Below are 22,426 nucleotides of genomic sequence, written 5' to 3'. Positions count from 1 at the left end.
CCAGGATATTGGTGGTGGGGAATGTGCACTGGTGGAGGGATGGGTGTTTGATCATTGTGAGATTGTAACTCAAACAGGAAAGCTTGTAACTATCTCAGGGCGATTTAATAAAATTGAAAAAAAAAAGAAACTAGTCATTAAGTCTAGGTATGGATTTGCTTCCCCTTGACAATATAAAATTGCCAAACCATCATACTTCAAATTCCTGAATTATTGAAATTATGTAGTCAATAAAAGTTATATCTTACTTTGAAACAATTCTATGAAAAAAGAAGTTAGATGGTATAATCCTGAAATTTTACTTGCTCTTACCATGGACCTCATTATGCAGAAACAAGTGTTTGGACTTTTGGTGAGGTGTTCTTTTATTAATTAAGTTCCTTCCTAGTACTGTTTTGCTTTGAATTTTCATTATGGATATTGTGAACTGAAAATTGAATTTTTATCAATAAAAAATTAATTTTTCCATTTTTACCTACATCTAACAATTTGATCATGAAATTTTCTTGTCTATTGAAAAATGTATATTTCATTGATTTTGAAATGTTAAAACTTTTTTATACTTGAACAAAATAATAGTTCTCAGTGCTGTCTAAACCCTTTTATACATTTATTGTATCTTATTTGCTAATATTTTGCTGAGATATTCTGACCGCGTAATTTTTTTTCTTGCAATTTATTTGTTTTATTCGATGTGTTGGCCTCATCTAATGTTATTAAGTTACATCCTATCCTGATTAATGGGGGAAATTATTAGTAATTATAAATAAAGTTAGTAACTTCATTAGTTATAAATTTATATTTATTTATATTTTACATATATAAATTAGTAACTGAATAAATCTGAATAAAGACTAACATTCAAGATATATAAAGCACTCACAAAGCTCAACAACAAAAATCATCTAAAAAAATAGGAAGAGGTGACAAACACTTCTCTGAATAAGACGTATGAATGGCCAACTATTCTTGTATGTTCTCCACCAGAATGTTTTATTTGTTTTAAATTGCTGGTCTGATAATTCCAACATTTCAGCCATAGATGAGTCTAGTTCCAGTGGTTATTTGATCTTACTTCACCGGACTGTCTGAGCCCAATTTACCTCGCAACGATTTTTGTAAGCCTTAGTAAAAAGGACGTTGTTAAACAGTATTCTTAGGGCAGGATTGATGTCATCCAAGAGCCCATGTTTACTGTGCTGTCATTTGGGTTTCAGAGGTTAAAATTCCCTGTTTTTTTTCTCTATACTTATTGTCTTTGGATCCTCCTGGGGACTTTTCCTTTACTTCCCCCCCTTTATAACCAGTCTTTTTTGCACGTGGAGAGGTGGCGTGGGGGTTGCTTCTCCAACTCTCACTCTGGCGACTAGTTTTCATCCTCCCTCAGCTGCATCTTGCTGGGGTCCAGGTACCCGGATTCCATCACTGGGAGGCCACTGGCCTCACGGTGTTTCACAAACCCCTCAGCTTCCCGGCGGGCCCACTCGTGCGTGGCGCATCCTGTGGTCGGGCAGGTAAGCCAGAAAGGTGCTGCCAAGGACTAAGAGCACGGAGAAGCCAAAGAAGAAGAAGAGCCGCATGCTGCAGAGGTCCAGGCGCGGGTCCTGGTCGGAGCCGTGAGAGTCGGGATGCTGCTCCCAGAGGTTCTCCTCCACAGCATCACGGTCCTCCTGGAGGGATGGAGTCGGTGCTGGCATTCGCTTTCCTGCCACTGCGGCCAGGCGGCCACACCTCCTGGGGAGGCAGGGTTCACTAAGCACACGAACGTACTGAGGCCACACGCAGCCTAACGCCCAAACCTAACAACCAGGCCAACATGACACCACATCTGAAGGGATCTCACAGGCCAAGACGGAAGTGCGACTGTGCGCAAGTGCAGCAGGCTCCAGAGGGATCAATGTTGCTCCGCCCCTGCTGCGCTAAATAAGTCCCGGGTCTGGACTTTGTTTACTTGTGCAGTGAATTTAAAATTTAAATACATTTAAAATACAGAAGAATTTAATATCCTTATGTTGGAGGTAGAAATCTTATGCTTAAAATTCTGATCCGGAGTTCTTTAAATGATAAACTTGGGGAAAATATGATTTGTCAGTACTTTGACATTTCAAAGTCTTACAATGACAGAGTTAAAATATTTATATTCGGTGATTGATCATAGACTCAAAGTAAACCAAGTGCGCAATAATACAAATCAGAAGGGAGGAAGCATTATACATAGATTTATCACAGTTCTGTCTCTTGCGATGTCTTATTTATGATACCTTAAAAGGAGAAATAGTCTTCAGGAGATATTCAGTAGGAATCTTAGGTTTGCTTTACCTGAGACATCAAATAGTTCTTGTTCCATTTCCCAATAACAACACTAAACCTTCATGAGATATGTAAATTACTGTATTTTAATCTAGAGATGTCTTTTTATATAACAGATAGTATTTTCTTTTAAATTGAAAATGAACTGGCCAGGCTTGTAGATCAACAACTAAAATAATTGATACTTCTAACAGAAAAAATAGACTTTAATTATAGGTTACAGTATTCTTAGAAAGTACATTTACCGGGACACAATTCAGTTTATATTTTCAATACAGTTTATATTTTTCAGCATAACAAAATCACAGTTTAATAATTCAAGTTATTTTAGAAGTACAAACTAAGCTAAATTGGACAGTAATTTCTTTATGATCAGGTAATATATCTGTTCCACTTGACTGTTCTTTCATTCTATGCCCACAGGTCCATAATCATTAAATATTCTTTTAACTATTATAATTGCTTTCCTGAGCATCCATTTCCTTTTTTAATTGACTACCTGACAGGAAAAGTCCATAAATATTAAGACAATATTCTAATATAAATTATGACTTTATCGTTATTGATCACTGCAATAGGAGAAATCAATCCTGAGACTTTATACTTGCAATATAAAGTTTTCACATTTTTTAATCTCTTTATGTATTTTTAACTTTGGAGTCATTCCTGACTGTGCTTAGAGATTACTCCTTGGTCTGTGCTCAGGGATCACTCTTCCAGGGCTCAGGGACCATATGTGGTACTAAGTACCAAAATGAGTCTTTTAAAATGTTTTTACGGGGCTGGAGCAACAGCACAGCGGGTAGGGCGTTTGCCTTGCACGCAACTCATGCGGGTTCGATTACCAGCATCCCATATGGTCTCCTGAGCACCGCCAGGAGTAATTCCTGAACGCAAAGCTAGGAGTAAGCCATGTGCATTGCCAGGTTTGACCCAAAAAGAAAAAAAAAGTGAATGAAAGTATTTTAAACAATATAAAATGTTTTTACATTTTTATATGAAGAGATTAAATTATTTTCTGGAGGTCTGAAAGTTAGCAAGAAAGAATTATACTTTTGTCACAATTATTTACCTGTTAAAAAGAATAAGAACCTGGGGCTGGAGCAATCGCACAGCAGGTGGGGCGTTTGCCTTGCATGCAGCTGACCTGGGTTCGATTCCCAGCATCCCATATGATCCCTTGAGCACCGCCAGGACTAATTCCTGAGTGCAAAGCCAGGAGTAACCCCTGTGCATCACCAGGCATGACCTAAAAAGAAAAAAAATATAAGAACCTCATTTCAATAACTAGCAATACCTAGATATTAGTGTTTATTGAATGAGATCTAGACTAAAAAATTACTTGCATTGTCTATTTCATCATTGTGCATACTTTATGATTTATAAATCTTCATTTAATTTTACTAAAGTCAAGCCCAATAAAAATGAAAAGTAACTGACCCAAAGCACGTGGTGGAATCACAAACCAAAGACACCATTTGGCTCAAAACTGTCTTTTTATCATCATTATGGCTTCCAACATACTATTCACATCACATATATGGTAGTATCTAGCTCACAGTCAAGATTTTTATCTATCTGTAGCTTATTCTAGTAAAAGAGCAACAATAAGTCAATCTAAAATTGTAGTAAGAAAATAATAAATAAACACATGCCAACAACAGTACTGAGTATTTCTAAAGGAAAAAGGAACAATTAATTTCTCTTTATTTCCAGTTTGTACTATAACATAAACCGGCAGAGGAACCCAGGTGTGCTGGACCCTAGGTGGAGATCTCCAAGGTTTCTTGGATCGGGACTGGGCCTCTTCCACCCAGATTCCCCATTTTCCAGTAGCTAGGCAGTCACACCCAGAAACTGCCCCTGTTACTGTGTAATCCCATCAATGGCCAACATCCAGAGACTATAAAACCAAGCTCCCAGAAGAGAGCAGTGCAGAGTCTCTTGCCCCCGTGCCTGGCTGTCTTCACCAGGGCCCCTCAGAGGGGGCAGATTGTGTTTCCCTCCCCGCCCCGAGCAGAGCTTCAGCAGTTGAAGACCAACAGAACCCAGCCACAGCCATGCTCAAGGCCCCTATCCATGCATTCTAATAGCCTGGTTTTCCCTCTTGGAGAACCTGACAAGCTACCAAGAGTTCACTGCCCGCACGGGAGAGCCAAGCAAGCTCCCCGTGGCGTATTCACATCCCAAATACAGTAAAAGATATATACATACCTCTCAGAGAAACTGGCAAGCTACCCAGAGTATCCTGCCTTCACGGGCAGAGCCTGGCAAGCTACCTGTGGCGTATTCAGTATGCCAAGAACAGTAATGAAAAGTCCCATTGCCCTGACCCTGAAAGAGTCACTAATCGTTGGGAAAGACGAGTAAGAAGAGGCTAAAATCTCAGGGCTGAGAGGAATAGAGACGTAACTGGTGCCCGCTTGAGTAAATTGATGAACAATGGGATGACAGTGACACAGTGAAACTGTAACATTTAAAATTTTTAGAAATACTTTTCCATATTTTCTGTGATGTATGTTCAATATTTCCTTTATATATTTTTGTTCATTACACCTTTGTTTTTTCCCTCCTGCCCTCTAGAAAATGATTTTTATTTTTCTGTGCTCTCTATAAAAACACCAACTTTTTACAATATCAGTTTTTCCATATACAATTGGATACAATTGGATACAATTTCCATACTCAATTGAATAATATTAACTTTTTATAATATCTCTGATAGGATATTTCTGTGAATTGTCACAGAAGAGAATATTTTTTTGTGTGAATGCTATCTGCTTTTACACCATGTCCTTTTATACTGTCCTTTCTGTGTTCAGCAATGACAAAGGCCAGTTCAATTTTATACAAAATGTATATTTGCTACACAGTGCTCTTCTGATTTTAAAAATAAGCTTCACAATATTGTTTAAAATACCTCTTAATGGAGGAGATGTAGATTCCTAGCACAAACTTGGCATTGGTAGCATATTTTTTCCTCAGGTGAAATAGCCTTTAGATTATTCTGTAATGGTTTCAAATGTTACCTTTAGCACAATAGTGAACATTAATGTAGGTTTATGCCATATGAAATGGAAAGTTGAAGGTCACATGAAGTTTGATATACTTAATAAAACTAACTTTGAGCTTCACAAGTATTAAATCAGATGGTTATGAACTATTTCCATGAAAGATGGGAAGGATAACGTCAAAGACTCACATTTCACACAAAAGCCTTTCCCACAGAAAGTAATAAATCATATAGTGAGTGGTTCCCTTCAACAATAAATGTCACAATATACACAGTTTCCATCATAGTGAGTATGTACCAGCAGGGTGTTGTGAGATGAACTACAGTGAAGAAACTTGAAGTAGATCTTTACTTTAAAAGAAAAAAAAAACCACATTTTTTTTTCCTAGTGCTTAATTTGTACCCAGTTCTATCCTTAGTGTTCTTGTATTGTAATTTTACTAAAATTCCCTTCTTAGCCTTCTGCTAAAGGCATTGGTACTATCACTGTTTTCATGGGTAAGAACAGAAGCTCAAAAGACTTCCTTATGTATCAAAGGGAGATACCTAAAATTACCCTAGATATCTAGATTATCTTGGGCCCTAGATTATAGAAATGAGAGCTGTAGGAAAAGAAAAATATTCTAGGGAAAGTAAGAAGTGGACAATAGATACATCAACGGTATAGAGGTATATATTCTTAAAACTCAGAGCCAACAGCACTGCAAGGAGAGGAGGCAGGCTGGGGTGAGAAGGAACCTGGGAACACTGGTGAAGGAAGGTCACACTGGTGGTGGAGTTGGTATTAGAACAAAGTATGCCTGAAATATTGAGAACAATTTTTAAATAATGATGCCTTAACTTAAAAAATGTAAATAGAAATAAAGAAACGTTCTACCTTGGGCAGGGAAATGAATATCTTATGAATTTGGGTGGGGGGTTGGGGGTCACACCCAGTGGTGCTCAGGGCATACTTGACTCTACCTTCAGACATCACTTCTGGAAAGGTATGAGGAACCATAGCGCGTTCCAGAAATTGAGCCCAGGTTGGCTGCATGCAAGGCAAGTGGACTACCCACTGTAGTATATCTCACCATTTCCTTAAAAAATATTTTTAAAAAGATCCATCTATTGAATATTCAACTTCGCCTTAGATATATGTTTAAGTTTGACATGAAGAAGCCAGTCATTGATCATTCAAACTAGTAGTGATTTTGCTTCCTAAATATCCTCTTTGGTGAGCTTTAACATTTCAGAATTAGGTGCTTTTTTTTTTTTTTTTGAGAGAAGGAGGCAGTTCAGGACAGGGTTGGGGTGGTAGGTGTGGAGGGACAATACACAGTAAGTTCAGGTTCAAAGACTATTCCGGGCTGTTTGCTAAGAACTGAGTCATAGAGTTGCTCTGGGACAATATGCAATGCCTGGGATCAGAAGGGGTGAGCTGCATGCAAGACAAACCCCTTATCTCCTGTACTAACTCTCTGGCCCCTCAAATGTACTTTTAAGAAATTAGGGGGTGGGGGACATGCCAAGTAATGCTTAATGCTTACTCCTGTCTCTGTACTCAGGTAATTACTCCTAGAGTTGCTGGGGGACAATATGGGGTGACAGGGATTGAACCTGGGTTAGCACTCACATGCAAAGCAAGTGTCGTAACCGAGTGACCTACACTTCAGTGTCCCCCAGCCCACTCCCCAACACCAAGCATATTTTTAAAACACATCTGAATTTGTGTTATATTAGCAGGTGGGAAATATTTGTGATCTTATTGAACAATCTCTAGACTTCCATTACTTCTCCTGTTCATAGTGGAAAGTGAAGGGCACAGTCATATATAATCTGAAAACAAATGGATCTGAGTTTTTACTTATTTATTTCTAATACAGCAATTAGAGCAAACTTCTTAGGTCAATTCTGAAACAAAAACTGTAACTACCGGCGGGGGGGGGGGGAGAGATTTACAGATTTACACTGTTTCATAATATCTATTGTTTTGTGAATCAGATCTAATGATAGTAATGCACTTTGTCTCTAGATAACACCTTTTTCTTCCCTATCTGGGATATTTCCTTTGCTTTTCAAACACATCTGATAAATATAAAGTTGTAAAAATATTCAGAATATCCAAAACATGCCTGTCTACAATGGCAAGTAAGAAAAGTGCTCACCTCTCATATCTCTTTAGTCCTGTGTAGAGGGTGTTGTAACTGTGCTTCCTGCTCTGTCAGCTAAGCCCACGAAAGATTAAATACTATGTACATAATAGCTGGTTAGCACAAGTCTGTCTTGGAGGCTGGCAGGTGTTTTCATGAAATTTTGCCCCACCTGTCACCGTACATAGCAAAGCCAGCACCTGGCAACCTAATAAACAGCAGACTCTTTAATTGCTTTGAAATAGCTCAAGCAGCAACAGCTGCTGCCAACATTGTTAAGTAAACAACAGGTTTTGCACCTGCTGGAGCCAAATCCTGACCTTACTATCAACCAATCAGGTGATTCCCAGGTAACCCAGGCAGTCTTTCCTAATGCATGTGCTCTAGATTAGTAACTGTTTATCAGTATCTATCCTACAGATATGAATATTTTTGCCTCCTTCTTGCCTCTTGAGGACAGTTGATTCCATCCCTCATAAAAAGAATCTGAATAATTAAAGCTGCATTCTAGAGTTTTTTCAGAAAAAAAACTTTTCGTTTATTCCTTTTCTGAGGATAAGAAAAGAGGACTTCACTCTAATTGTTCATTTCTGAGGTTTCAATAATTCTTATTAGAGATTCATAATGAAGAATGGCAGAGGGACAAATGAACATTATCTGCTGACCACTTTTGGATTCAAGCTTTCACCTTTCACGACCAGAAAATTTGTGCTACAACAAAATATATTTTATGATGCTTATATATGTATATATGTGTGTGTCTTATAAAAATAATTTTCAGAAAATCATGACTTCATATAGTTCTCTTTTTGCGATGAAATGATAGATGGCAGCTCATTTTTTGTCCATTGAAATAATAGTGAAGTGATATTTAATAAAATGAAACAACTGATAATTCTCCCTTGCCCTCCATAAATACAAAGACATGATTCTGGTATTTTTTACCAATATGTCTTCTAAGAATCTGTAAGAAACATAATTTAGACTTTGGGAAATAAAGATTCCAAAAATGTGGAAGAGGTAATGGAAACACACAATCCTAAAATGTACATGTTAATTTCCTGCTTGTTCATAGTTTCTATGAGCTGTTATCTCTCTTAATGAATGAATCACTGGATTTAATTAAAATATGCACACACTTGTAGGTGGGGACAAGATACTTAAAGATAACTCAGAGAGAAATAAGTTATATTGTCAAAGTCAGCAGATGATGATGCACTTGGATTTGAAATGTATTTATCTTTATAGTCCTCAGAATAAGTCTCCTTGTGACTACTATCTTCTAAAAATAGTGAATGGCTTCTGTTCTTCAGAGAAACAGTATGGTTTCATTAAGAAAAACACGCAGCGTAAACTGAGCCTTGAGAACAAAAGTGAAAAAAAAAGTTATGAATCATGGATGGAAATACACTAGAACATGCATTGTTTGAGGCTCTTTCATTTGATCACAAGTGCATAGAAAATTCAACCTGGTAGAACAAAGATTGAATAGGCCTGAGGGCAAATAATCAAAAGTCTGTTTCAAAACTTAAAGCCAACACGGTGTTTTGCCTGTGGCTTGTTTGTGCCATTTTAATCAAAAGGAATAATTCAGTTGTGAACTAGTCTGAAGCTGAAGAATATTTCCAAAGAGAGAAATTAATTATTTATTATTATTGATTTAGGAGAACATTTCTCCAAAATCAAAGAGTATTTCTACTTGAACATTGCTGAGATGTATATGTCAACTCCCCAATGTTGCTTTTAAACCAAATAACAGTTTTTATAACATGCTCAAGGAAAATGGTCAATTTGCTCTATCTCTATACCTATATATGCTTGGGTCACACCAGATTGTTTCATATTTTATAGTAGGTCTCACTGTTAGTAGGATGGGAATAGCTGCCGAGTAGTTCTGAATATGTTCTTTGGCAAAACAAACAAACAACACTCTAAAAACAACCCCGCAAAAGACAAAGTTTCCAAATGAGAAAAAAAAAATTTGGAATATACATTAATTGATGCTAAATGTGGGTGAGAAATGCAGAGGACAAAAATGTATGGATGAACAGTTTCAGGAAAGAATAGCATTTACATAGAAAGGAATGATTATCTTTTTGTTTATTTTGCTTTGGGGATTGACTCCTGGCTCTGTGATCAGTGATCAGTTCTGGTGGGCTTAGGGGGCCAGATGGGATGCCCGGATCAGACTTGGATCAGTCATGTGTAAGGCAAGAATTCTTTCCCACTATACTATCTCTCTGTCTTGAAGGATTATCTCTTTTGTTATGGTTATTGTTTTGGAACCACACCCACTGTATTCAGGGCTTACCCCTGGCTCTGCATTCAGGGATCTATAGGCTAAGTTGGTGGCATCATACAAGGTGTTGGAGATTAAACCCTGAAAGGCTGCAATCAAGATAAGCATCTTACCTGCTATACTATCTTTCTGGCACCAAGAAATATCATCTTTTGTAAGAAAAATGAACTCGTATGCTAAGGCTTTATACCCAGAATGCTACCTCATGTGTATAATAGAAAATAGATAATTGTCAATTAAATTTTTCTTTGGCTTAAATAAAGAGTGATTCACCTAAAATAAAACTCACAAGTTAAATCTATAATTAAATGATTTTTTAACAAATGTGTGTACTTCTATAAGTACCACACTTTTAAAAGACATTTCATTCACCAAAACAATATCTTATGCAGAGTCGACACTTCCCCTATATCCTCAACAATCACTGATCCTAATTCTGCAGTTAAATTTAATTTTACCTGCGACAGAAGTTCATATAAATGAAAGCATACAGGTTTGATTTTCTTTTTCAGGGTTTTTTACTTGACATTCATCCACATGACTGTTTATGTCAGTAATTTATTCATTGTTATTGATGACTAGTGTTCCATTGCATTATTATGCCATAACTGGTTTATTTATTCATCTGTTAACATATTTGGATTGCTTCCAATTTTTAGGCTATGATGAAGAGTTTGCTATAAGCATTTAAATGTCAAAAGTTGTAGATTGCATTTTCATTCTAGGGGGCTAGCTTCTAGTTTACTGGTATAAAGTTTTGCATATCCAATTCTCTGTTTTTCTCCTTTCTTTGTTTCATTTTAATTGAACACTATTGGAATTCTATTTTATTTATTAACTTTTACTTATTAGCATTATGTCATTGGTCAGTTGGTTTTATTCTTAGTTCCTGTTTATGGATGAACCACATTTTATACTTCCAAGATATCTAACTAAGTTATCAAGAGTTTTCAAGCAAAAAATGGTTAATTTCGTAGGCTACAGAGGTGATAACCACCTCAATCCACTGTTATGGAATGTGTTACTTCATATATAAAATGAAAATCATGTAAATGTGCTTCTATTTCCTTCTTTTTCCTTCAATATAGTTATTGACTCTTGCCTCAAAATTCATCCTTCATCCCCCATTCTGGGTTAATGTAGCTACATTGTAGATATTTTCATTGACCTAGAAAACAGTAAGTTGTGAGTGTTAGGGACTAGAGAGATCATGGAAGAGGACAGTCTCTCCCTTGGCTCTCGTATACTGCTCCCTAGCAGAGAGCCACACCTGCAATATACTTTCCAATTCCCAGTGCCCAGTAGTTCCTGTTGACACTCTAGTGGCAGCTCTAGAGTTAGGCCTATTCTGGGGATTCTTACTCCAATTTCTCACTGGGCAAATTTCATCAAACTCCTCTAGATAGCACCTCAGTGATTTCATTGTTTCCCAATGAACCCAACTCTCTATGTGCAACTAGCCCTGGATCTGAGTTCTGGGAGCATCTCTTTGCATTCTCTGTTTTTAGCTTTAGATATAATAGATAAGTAGAATTATCTTCACCTCTCTTTAGTTCATTCCTCATTAATTTAATTCAGTGTTCCTCAAGCGGGAGCCATATGGCCCCTTAGACTCCCAGGAATGTCTAAAGGACACAGGTGAAAATAATGTAAACAATGATCCAGGGAATTGCACTGGGGTTCAACCAGTTGCACAGGTTGTACACAAGAAAAGGGTCCCAGTTCAAAGAAAGTGAGAAACACTAATGTTTCCTGTATTAAAGTTATAATTCTTTCCAGTAATCTTTTTTTTTTTTGTTCAACTCTGGGCAATTTGTAGCTTATGTTGAAAACAAATAGATGAAGATTTGACATTAGAAAATAAAAACTCTAGTATAAGTGGGTAAAAATGTGACTTGCTCTATATACTATTATCTTGTTTGTAGATATGAGTCAATTGACAGACCAATAATTATTTATTGAAAATAAATTCTGTTTGCCATGAAGGACTCTGTATAACAGCCATAGCCATATATTACAGATAGTAATGGTGCAAGTTCCTGAAGGGACCTGGAACCATTTACTAGAATAAATGTTTGTTAATAAGGTGCAAATACCCAACCTTTGGAATTTTACAGGATATTGTTTCTGAACTGAAGCCAATTCCTATAGATTTCAAACACCAATTTGCTCAGGTTATAGAATATTCAGTCTATAGTCGATCAAGTTAATCCACTTATTGACCTTGTCATTATATACGCAGCTCCTAAATAAATAGGGAGATTTGGCAACTAAAAGAACCCCCAATAGACTCCTTGATTCATAGAATTTAGGTCACTGTCATGGAAAGAGATAAGTGTGAGTAACTCCAACTTCCCCATCTCTATGACAAGATACCAGAAAGAATTTTGCATCATTTGGGAGAATTTCAGATATATATGGGGAATGTGATAATAATAAATAAAAGCAGACATGATGGAACCCATAATAGCTACATATTATTAATGATTAAATTTGTGAGCAAGATGGATAAAAATATAACAATAAATATGGATTATTAAAAGATAAATAAAATAGTAGCTCACCCTTATTGTTGCTGTTATTCCAGAAGAAATAGTGTCACGGGTTCATTAAGACTTTGCCACTTCATTTTCTGTTGCAGAGGTGAGATACTAGTTTATCTCCAGAGGCGCCTCTAGAAGAAATATTGTATTAGATACAGAACCTCATGTATATGGAAATCTCTGGGACCATATCAGTGAAAGTAAATCCCATTTATAAATCAAAGTTTTCCAACATATAGCTAACACCTTTCATAGATATGGAATATGTACTGCACATACATATATCATTTACCATGAAAAAATTTATAGACTCGGTATTTTTAAATTATGAAGGTGACTTATATTACATTTGAGTTTAGATGTCAATACATGTGTCATACATGTAAGATCTCTGATTTTAATGGTGATGAAAGAAAGAGTTTTAATTTGTAGCACAGTTATTCTATCAGTGAGTTTTTAATTCAATATATCTTGTGATACTCAACATCTGTGGCAAGCAAGGATGCTGCATGGATATCTGGCAAGCACAAACTGGGTCAATTGCAATGTGTATCTCCAAGATACTGGAATATGTACACGTGCAACTATTTATATACACCCACAAAGAAAGAGGCTGGGGTACCACTGGGGCAGGGTGCCTGATACTATTATGTAAATGGAGAAAATCTCCTGTGGTTGAAAAGAAAACAAAATTAACTCTATTCGGCAGTGCTACCAGGAGAGATCAGAGTCCTAAGAAAACTACACTCAGGAAATGGAGTCAACCGAGAACCCAGGAGAATCATTCCCTAGACTTTTTATTTTATTTATTTATTTTAAAAATTTTGGGGCTGGAGAGATAGCACAGCGGGTAGGGCGTTTGCCTTGCACGCGGCCGACCCGGGTTCAAATCCCAGCATCCCATATGGTCCCCTGAGCACGGCCAGGAGTAATTCCTGAGTGCAGAGCCAGGAGTAACCCCTGTGCATCGCCAGGTGTGAACCAAAAAGCAAAAAAAAAAAAAATTATTAATGAATCACCGTGGGAGTACAGATACAGGTTTACATATTCTCGTGCTTGTGTTTCAGTCATATACAGCTTGAGTATCTATCCCTCCACCAGTACCCATTCTCCACTGATGACCCCATCATCCCTCCCACCCCCTCCCACCCCATTCCCATCCCCACCCCGCCTTATTGGCAGAGCATTCCCCTCTGTTCCCTCTCTTCCTTTGGGCATTGTGGTTAGTAATGGAGGTCTTGGGTGGCCAATGTGTTCGGTCTATAGTCTGCTCCATGCACGCCTCTCCCATCACATTCTTGCTTGGTATTCCCTTCTCTATCTGAGCTTCCCTTTCTTCCAGCGTGTGAGGCTGGTCTCCAAGCCATGGAGCAAATCTGGTACTTATTTCTGTTATTCTTGGGTGTTAGGCCTCCATTCTGTTGTTTTATTTTCCACAGATGAGTGCAATTCTTCCATGTCTGTCTCTCTCTTTCCGACCCATTTCACTCAGCATGATACTTTCCATGTTGATCCACTTGTATGCAAAGTTCATGACTTCATCTTTTCTGACAGCTACATAGTATTCCATTGTGTAGATGTACCAAAGTTTCTTTAAACAGTAATCTATTCTTGGGCAGTCGGGTTTTTTCCAGATTCTGGCTATCGTAAATAGTGCTGCAATGAACATACATGTGTAGATGTCATTTTGGCTATATCGTTTTGCCTCTCTGGAGTATATTCCCAAAAGTGGTATTGCTGGGTCAAATGGGAGCTCAATTTCTAATTTTTTGAGGAGCGACCATATTGTTTTCCAGAAGGGTTGCACCAGTCAGCATTCCCACCAGCAGTGTAGAAGAGTCCCTTTCTCCCCACATCCTCTCCAACAGCAGTTGCTTTTGTTCTTTTGGATGTGTGCCAGTCTCTGTGGTGTTAGGTGGTATCTCATAGTTGTTTTGATCTGCATCTCCCTGATGATTAGTGATGATGAGCATTTTTTCATATGCCTTTTGGCCATTCGTATTTCTTCCTTGAGAAAGTTTCTGTTCATTTCTTCACTGCATTTTCTGATGGGGCTGGATGTTTTCTTCTTGTAGAGTTCAACCAGTGCCTTATATACCCGTGATAGCAACTCCTTAACAGATGGGTATTGGGTAAATATCCTTTCCCATTCTGTAGATTACCTTTGTATTCGGGTCACTGTGTCTTTTGCAGTGCAGAAGATTCCTAGTTTAATATAATCCCATTTGTTTATTTCTGTTTTTACTTGATTGCTTAGTTCTGTGTCATCTTTGAAGATACCTTTGGCTTCAGTATCGTGGAGGGTTTTTCCAACCTTGTCTTCAATGTACCTTATGGATTCTGGTCTGATGTTGAGGTCTTTAATCCATTTTGATCTGACTTTTGTGCATGGTGTCAGGTCGAGGTCTAAACCCATTCTTTTACATGTGATTGACCAATTATGCCAGCACCATTTGTTAAAGAGGCTTTCCTTGCTCCACTTCACATTTCTTGCTCCCTTATCAAAGATTAGGTATTCATACAATTGGGGTTGTGTGTAGGGATATTCCACCCTGTTCCATTGGTCTGTGGGTCTGTTCTTGTTCCAGTACCATGCTGTTTTAATTGTTACCGATTTGTAGTAGAGTTTAAGATTGGGGAGGGTGATGCCTCCCATTTTATTTTTCCAAGAATTTCTTTAGCTATTCGTGGGCGTTTGTTGTTCCATATGAATTTCAGGATTGCTTGGTCTATTTCTTTGAAGAATTTCATGGGTATCCTTATGGGGATCACATTGAATCTGTATAGTGCTTTAGGGAGTATTGCCATTTTGACAATGTTGAGTCTTCCTATCCATGAGCAGGATATTTTTCCATTTTTCCATTTCCTCATGTCTTCTTTAACTTCATGTAGTAGGGTTTTGTAGTTTTCTTTGTAGAGATCCCTAACCTCTTTAGTTAGGCTGATTCCGAGGTACTTGATTTTCTGGGGCACAATTGTGAATGGCATTTTTTTATGTCTTTTTCCTCTATCTCACTGTTTGTGTATAGGAAGGCCATGGATTTTGGGGTATTGATTTTATAGCCTGAAACTTTACTGCACAAGTCTATTGTTTCTAGGAGTTTCTTAATGGAGGTTTTAGGATTCTCTAGGTATAGAATCATGTCATCTGCGAATAGTGAGAGTTTGATTTCTTCCTTTCCTATCTGGATGCCCTTAATGTCTTTTTTCCTGCCTAATTGCTATTGCAATTACTTGTAGTACTATGTTGAACAGAAGTGGTGAGAGTGGGCATCCTTTTTTTGTCCCTGATCTTAGAGGGAAGGCCCTTAGTTTTTCTCCATTGAGGATAATGCTTGCCACAGGTTTGTGATAGATAGCTTTGACTATCTTGAGGAAAGTTCCTCCAAAACCCATTTTTGTGAGAGTTTTCATCATAAATGGATGTTGGACCTTGTCAAATGCTTTCTCTGCATCTATTGAAATGATCATATGATTTTTAGTTTTACTTTTGTTGATGTGATGAATTATGTTGATTGATTTGTGTATGTTAAACCATCCTTGCATTCCAGGAATGAATCCGACTTGGTCATGATGTATAATCTTTTTGATGAGTTGTTGGATTCTATTTGCTAGTATTTTGTCGAGGATCTTCGCATCCGTGTTCATAAGGGATATTGGTCTGAAGTTTTCCTTTTTAGCAGTGTCTTTATTTGCTTTTGGTATTAGGGAGATATGTGCTTCATAGAAACTGTTTGGGAGAGTACCTGTTTTTTCAATTTCCTGGAAAAGCTTGAGGAGAACTGGTAACAGGTCTTCGTTAAATGTTTGGAAGAATTCTCTGGTGTAGCCATCTGGGCCTGGGCTTTGGTTTTGGGGAGACTTTTGATTACAGTTTCAATTTCCTTGATATTAATGGGTCTGTTCAGATATTCTAAGTCTTCTTTGTTCAGTCTTCAGAGATTGTAGGAATCTAGGAATTTATCCATTTCTTCTAGGTTCTCTTGTTTTTGTCATACAGACTTTCAAAGTAGTCTCTGATGATCTTTTGAATTTCATTAGTTTTTGTTGTGATGTCCCCCTTCTTGTTTCTGATTCGGTTTATTAGGGTTCTCTCTCTCTCTTTCTTTGCGAGTCTTGCTAGTGGTTTATCAATCTTATTTATTTTCTTGAAGAACCAGCTCTTTGTTTCATTGATCTTTCGGATTGTTTTTTGGGTTTCCATGTCATTAATTTCTGCTCTAAGTTTTATTATTTCTTTCCTTCGCTCCGGTTTGAGGTCCTTCTGCTTGGTCCTTTTCTAAGATCTTGAGCTGCGAAGTCAAGCAATCTATGTAGGCCCTTCCCTCCTGAGAAATGCTTGTCGGGCTATAAATTTTCCCCTTAACACAGCTTTAGCTGTGTCCCATAGGTTCTGGTAGTTTGTGTCTTCATTCTCATTTGTTTCGAGGTATCTTTTGATTTCTTCCTTGATTTCTTTTGTGACCCACTCATTGTTCAGCAATTAGTTGTTTAACTTCCAGGTGTTTAATTTGGTTCTCTGCATCTGTGTGTGATTAACTTCTATTTTCAGCGTATCATGGTCTGAGAAGATAGTTGATACAATTTCTATCTTCCCAATTTTATTGAGGTGTGATTTGTGACCTAGAATATGGTCTGTTTTGGAAAATGTTCTGTGTGCACTGGAAAAAAAAGTGTATTCTTTCTTTTTGGGATGTAAAGCCCTGTATAGGTCTATTAGCCCTCTCTCCTCCATTTCTTCCTTCAGAGCCTTTGTTTCCTTGCTGAGTTTTGTTCTTGTTGATCTATCCAGAGGTGATTAGGCCGTGTTGAAGTCTCCAACTACTATCATGGTGCTAGTGATGTCCCCATTAAATTCTGCTAGGAGTTGTTTTAAGTAATTAGCTGGTCGCTCATTAGGTGCATATACGTTTAGGAGTGTGATTTCTTCCTGTTGTACATATCCCTTGATGAGTAGAAAATGACCTTTGCTCTCCCTTCTAACCTTTTTCAGTCTGAAATCTATTTTGTCAGATACTAGTATGGCCACCCCAGCTTTTTTGAGGGAGTTCTTTTCTTGCAGGGTGGTTTTCCATCCTTTCACTTTGAGTCTATATTTGCTCTGACTGTTCAGGTGTGTTTCTTGTAGGCAGCAGAATGTTGGGTTCTGTTTCTGAATCCATTTTGCCACTCTGTGTCTTTTAATTGGTGCGTTTAGGCCATTGACATTGAGAGATATTATGGTTTTATGATTTTGTGTCATCTTTCTGTAGGGTTTGTTGTTCTCGTAATGTTTTTCCTTGTCTTACAGTAGCCCCTTTAGTCCTTCTTTTAAGTTTGGTTTTGAGTCTATGAAGTTTCTGAGCTGTTGTTTATTTGTGAAGTAATGTATGGCTCCTTCAAGTTTAAGTGAGAGCTTAGCCGGATAAAGTATTCTTGGTGAGGCATTCATTTCATTGAGTTTTTTCACTATATCCCACCATTGTCTTCAGGCTTGGGGGGTTTCTTCTGATAGGTCTGCTGTAAATCTAAGGGGCGATTCTTTGTATGTGATTTCCTTGTTTGACCTTGCTGCTTGCAGTATTGTCTCTCTATCCATGACATCAATCATTGTGACTATGATATGCCTTGGAGATTTTTTATTGGGGTCTCTTCTAGCTGCCACCCTTCATACTCCTTGGATCTGAATATCGGCATTCTCTAGCTCTGGGAATTTCTTAGCAATGATGTCTTTGACTGTGGTTTTTTCATTGGGATTAGTTCCTTGTGCTTCTGGTACTCCCATGATTCTTATGCTGTTCCTCTTGAGGTCATCCCCTAGGACTCTGATTCGCCCTAGAGACATTTTGAGGTCTTTTGCCATTATTTGCTGTTGCCTATATGCTTTCTGTAGCTCATCCTCAAGCTCACTGATTCTGTCTTCGGCTGAGGTCATTCTACTGTTGAGGGCTTCTACTGAGTTTTTTTATTTCATCTACCGATTCTTTTAATTGTGTCACTTCTGTTCGTAGCTTTGAAATTTCTGCTCTCATTTCCTTCTGGATTATCTTGGTGGACTGTTCCAATGCTGCATCCATATCCTCCCTTAATTTATTGGATGTTCATTCCATAGTTGCTTTGAGTTCCTGAACCATCTTCACAATTTCCTCTCTGAATTCTTTATCTGAGAGGAGATTGTATTTCTGAAGAGTCCCTGTTGGGGTTTCTGAGATCCTTTCTTCCATCTCTCCTGAGAGTGGGGATTTTCGCTGTTTCTTCATGTTGTTATGAGCTTTACTGTCAGGCGCTCCACCTTACCTTGTGAGGGACCTCAGTTGAAGAAGTGGGGTAGTTGATGATTGGCATACAGTTATAAGAAAGCCACGGTGTTCTTCAAAGGATTAGGTTATATATATTGTGACATAAGTGAACAATGCATTGAGAGGGGAGAACCGCAGCCGCCACTTAGGAGGGAAGCCATGCCCCCTTTTGAGGCCACACCTCCTGACATAAGGACACGCCCCCCAAATCTGGGCAGGACGTGTGAATTAGGGCGGCGCTGAGGTTGACTGGCAGCGGCGGCAAAGTTGGGGTAGGGTCCAGAAGGGCCCAAGCCGGCAAGACGCCGACTTGGAGACAGTTTCTGGCAGGGCCACGGGGCCCCTAGACTTTTTAAAAGCAGGCAACAGGGTCCTAAGATATAATATAGCAGGTAAGACACTAGCCTTGCACAAAACCAACCCGGGATCAATTCCTAGAATTGTATATGCACTGAGCACATCTGGTGTGCCTCCAAAAAAATAAATAAATAACAAACAAAAAGGAGGTATAAAGTCTAAAATATATATAGAAAAGATAAGGAGGCTATAGAATAATTGAAATAATTCTGGAAGACAGCAAAATAGTGGGGTGTTTTCTATTTTTGTTATTTTATACTTTGGCTACTTATAAGACTCTTTTGGGGAGTGAGAAGGGTACACTCAACAATGCTCAGGGGCTACTAAGGCTTAGTGGTTGGGGGTCACATAAAATGGTGCTGGGGGAATTACGCGAAGTCAGATTTATCTCTCCAGTTACTTATAATATTTTCTCAGATCTTAAGATTTTTTTTCTCTATGCCTGAGACATTTTGAGCAATATGAGTAGAATGCGCTGGAAGAGATTGGCTTTGTATTTGTCCTAAATATGTGAGTTGCTATTTTATTCTCTAATAAAATAGGGTAATTTTTATCCAAGATTTTCCATATTCTTCCCAATTTCACTCTACATTTTTTCTGATATCACGTTTACATTAATATTATTATACTGTTAGATGTTATACTAACAGTATTATAAACCACAATTTCAATTTCAATTGCAAGGTGGTAAGTAAGTGTTAAGTTTGTGTTCTTATCATTTCCAATCTTTTTCTTTCTTTGTCTCTGTTTGGACAAATTTTACTGAGCTGTTTTCAATTTCAGTGGGCTTTGTGTTGGTCTAGTATTAACTCAATCTTCACCCAGCCAGAGTAAATATTGTCATTTGAAATATATTCACCAATATATGTTTTCACTTGATATTTTGCAGAGCTTCAAATTGCTTCTTGAAATTTTCCATCACTTTATTAATTACATACATAATTTGCACATATTCTTTAACATATTTATTATAGATAATTTAAAAAATATTGTTTAATTACAACTTCACTTGCATGTATAAATTTAAAATAAACTTATAAATTATATTCTTCTACTTATCTGTGTGAAGTATCTTGATGTTTTGCATGTTTTAAAAAATTTTATATTTATGTGAATGAGAAAGCATTATTAACAGTATTATAAACAACAGAATTAAAAAAGAATTTTTACATTGTACATTGTGTGTGTGTGTGTCTGTATGGTCTCTGTTTTAAAGACCACTTTCAAGTTAATGGTAGAGACCTGGGGTGCAATAGGTAAAAAGCTCTTCACCTTGATTCCATCAAAGACTGCACTGGTTTGAAATGAGGTTTAAATGGCTTTAATTCCTTTATCAGAGCTTTGAAATGAGAACACCAAGAGTTTCATAGATGAATCTTTGCTCTTCACGCCCACTTTTTGTACTGCCACAGCATGGATATATTTGATCTCATCAGAAGTTGAATTGAGTGGGAGTTTGGTTCTGACTTTGATTAGACTCAGATTATTTCTATCTTCAACTAGATTGACCTTCTATTCTCCTCCCCTACAATATGATGCCAGGATCAAATGATAAGACTCAGTGTATACCTCAAGACTGCATATATTTCCACTATTATGTTTTCTATTTGACAAAAGATTTGGGTATGAAATATTTCATGCATAATAATAATGTTTGAAATGTTTCAATAAAAAACAGTAGAAAGGTTTCATTAGCCACATGTGACTATAAATGTTGGTTTGGTCATGAGGCAGCTTTATGTAACATTCCTGAGGTTGTGACATGAGCATAGTAATATTTCTGTGCTTGATGGTTATAGAAATTAAAAAGGAATATTTATGAGCACTAGATATTTTATAGGTATATGCTTAGTAATTCATGGAAGCTATTGTGATTGTTCTGAAAATGTTGATGACAATTGAAAAAGATAAAGACTAGAAAATAAATTTAAACAATTACTAACAATGAAAATAGGACTAGCGATAAAAATCAGTGCAATAATAAGTATAATAATAAATCTTAGGATAATAAAATGTCAGTTTCTACTTTCACATTACTGAATTGATTAAAGTCAATATAAAGGAAATTGGACTAAAGTAATGTAGAGTCAATTCTTTTCTTGATGGGAAGAAGACCATTATAAAAAAAAAATAAAACCTCAAATGGAAGCTTTGTAAAAAGTATACATCACAAAGAGAGAGCAAATATTTTGTCCTATAGGAATAAACAGCTAGCAGATAGTAAAATAGTAATAAATTTGAAAATAATTGATATCTGTATATTCAGAGGTAAACTTATTCTCAAAAAATACCTCCAAATGGGAATATGTCTGTTCATAACCTATTAATGCGCTATGTTACACACACATACACACATAAAATTATTCCTCTTGTCTTTATGACTTACGATTTCATCTTTCAATTGATTTAAAGAAAAGTTCTGCCAAGCCAGAGAGATAGCTCAATAATCTGAACTCACACTTTGCATGCACGAGGCCCTGATTTGATTCCTGACCACACAGTTACCTGGCCACCACCAGGAGTGACCTCCCCAAGTACTAAATTGGGAATAACCCCAGAGAACCACTGGTTGTAGCCAAAGGAAACAAGACAAAAGAAAAAGTAAAGCATTTATTCATGAATTACCAACTATCAGTTACTGTACTTCAATTCTCTCCCAGAGTTAAGACCGGTAAAATGTCCTAAATTACGTCAGGTGGCTATATTGATCTCGGATACCCTATGACATAGAGACAAGGAAAGAAGCCAAGATAACCTAAAGAAATCCTTTTTAAGTAGAGGAAACATGTTTATTACCTCACATTCTTACTCAGTGTGTACTTTCGCTCCTCAAATGCTCCAACCAAATTTCAGTGGAGACAATCCTGAGCAAGGACTGAAATTTTCTCCCACTTATCAGAATTGCAACTATGATTGGCATTTTACTGATGAAATGTTAATTGCAAACTGAGTTATAGATGGGGGAATGGTGCAATCCTACACATCTCCCTGTGAGCAGAAGAATATCAGAATCCTGGTTACTGGACCTCTATCAAATATCAAAAGTTCTAGTTCTAACAGATCTGCTTGCACATCCAGACACAGTGCATTGGGGAGAAGAGAATGTTGTAAGATAGATGTCTAGAGAAAGCCACTGACAAGAAATGTCAAATCCCTTCAATTCAGCATTATCTTGTGCACAGATAACTACAGCCACCACTCAGCAACTGCCCATGCTCTTATTGTCTGTACCAAAAGAATAAGGAAGTAGAGCAGCTATATCAATTCAAAAACTGGTCTAGTACTTTTAGAAGTCTGTTGTCTGAAGTTTAGTATTTATGTTCTCCTCTCCTGATTTTTTATTATTTATTTAATATTTATTATTTGGGCTGGAGTGATACCACAGCTGTTGGATGTTTGCCCTTCATGCGGCCGACCCAATTTCAATTCCCCCGCCCCTCTCGGAGAGCCCGGCAAGCTACCGAGAGTATCGAGCCCGCACAGCAGAGCCTGGC

General features: G+C 37.4%; 1 pseudogene; it reads right to left on the bottom strand.

Moving 5' to 3' along the window:
- Positions 1-1,366: 1,366 nt before the first annotated feature.
- LOC101551108 (NADH dehydrogenase [ubiquinone] 1 beta subcomplex subunit 11, mitochondrial-like) lies at positions 1,367-6,323 on the bottom strand (annotated as a pseudogene).
- Positions 6,324-22,426: the final 16,103 nt, after the last annotated feature.

The sequence above is a fragment of the Sorex araneus genome, chromosome 2, assembly GCF_027595985.1.
Source record: "Sorex araneus isolate mSorAra2 chromosome 2, mSorAra2.pri, whole genome shotgun sequence".
NCBI lineage: Eukaryota > Metazoa > Chordata > Mammalia > Eulipotyphla > Soricidae > Sorex > Sorex araneus.
The sequence above is the reverse complement of the archived record's forward strand: the minus strand, read 5'-3'. Positions and strand labels throughout refer to the sequence as shown.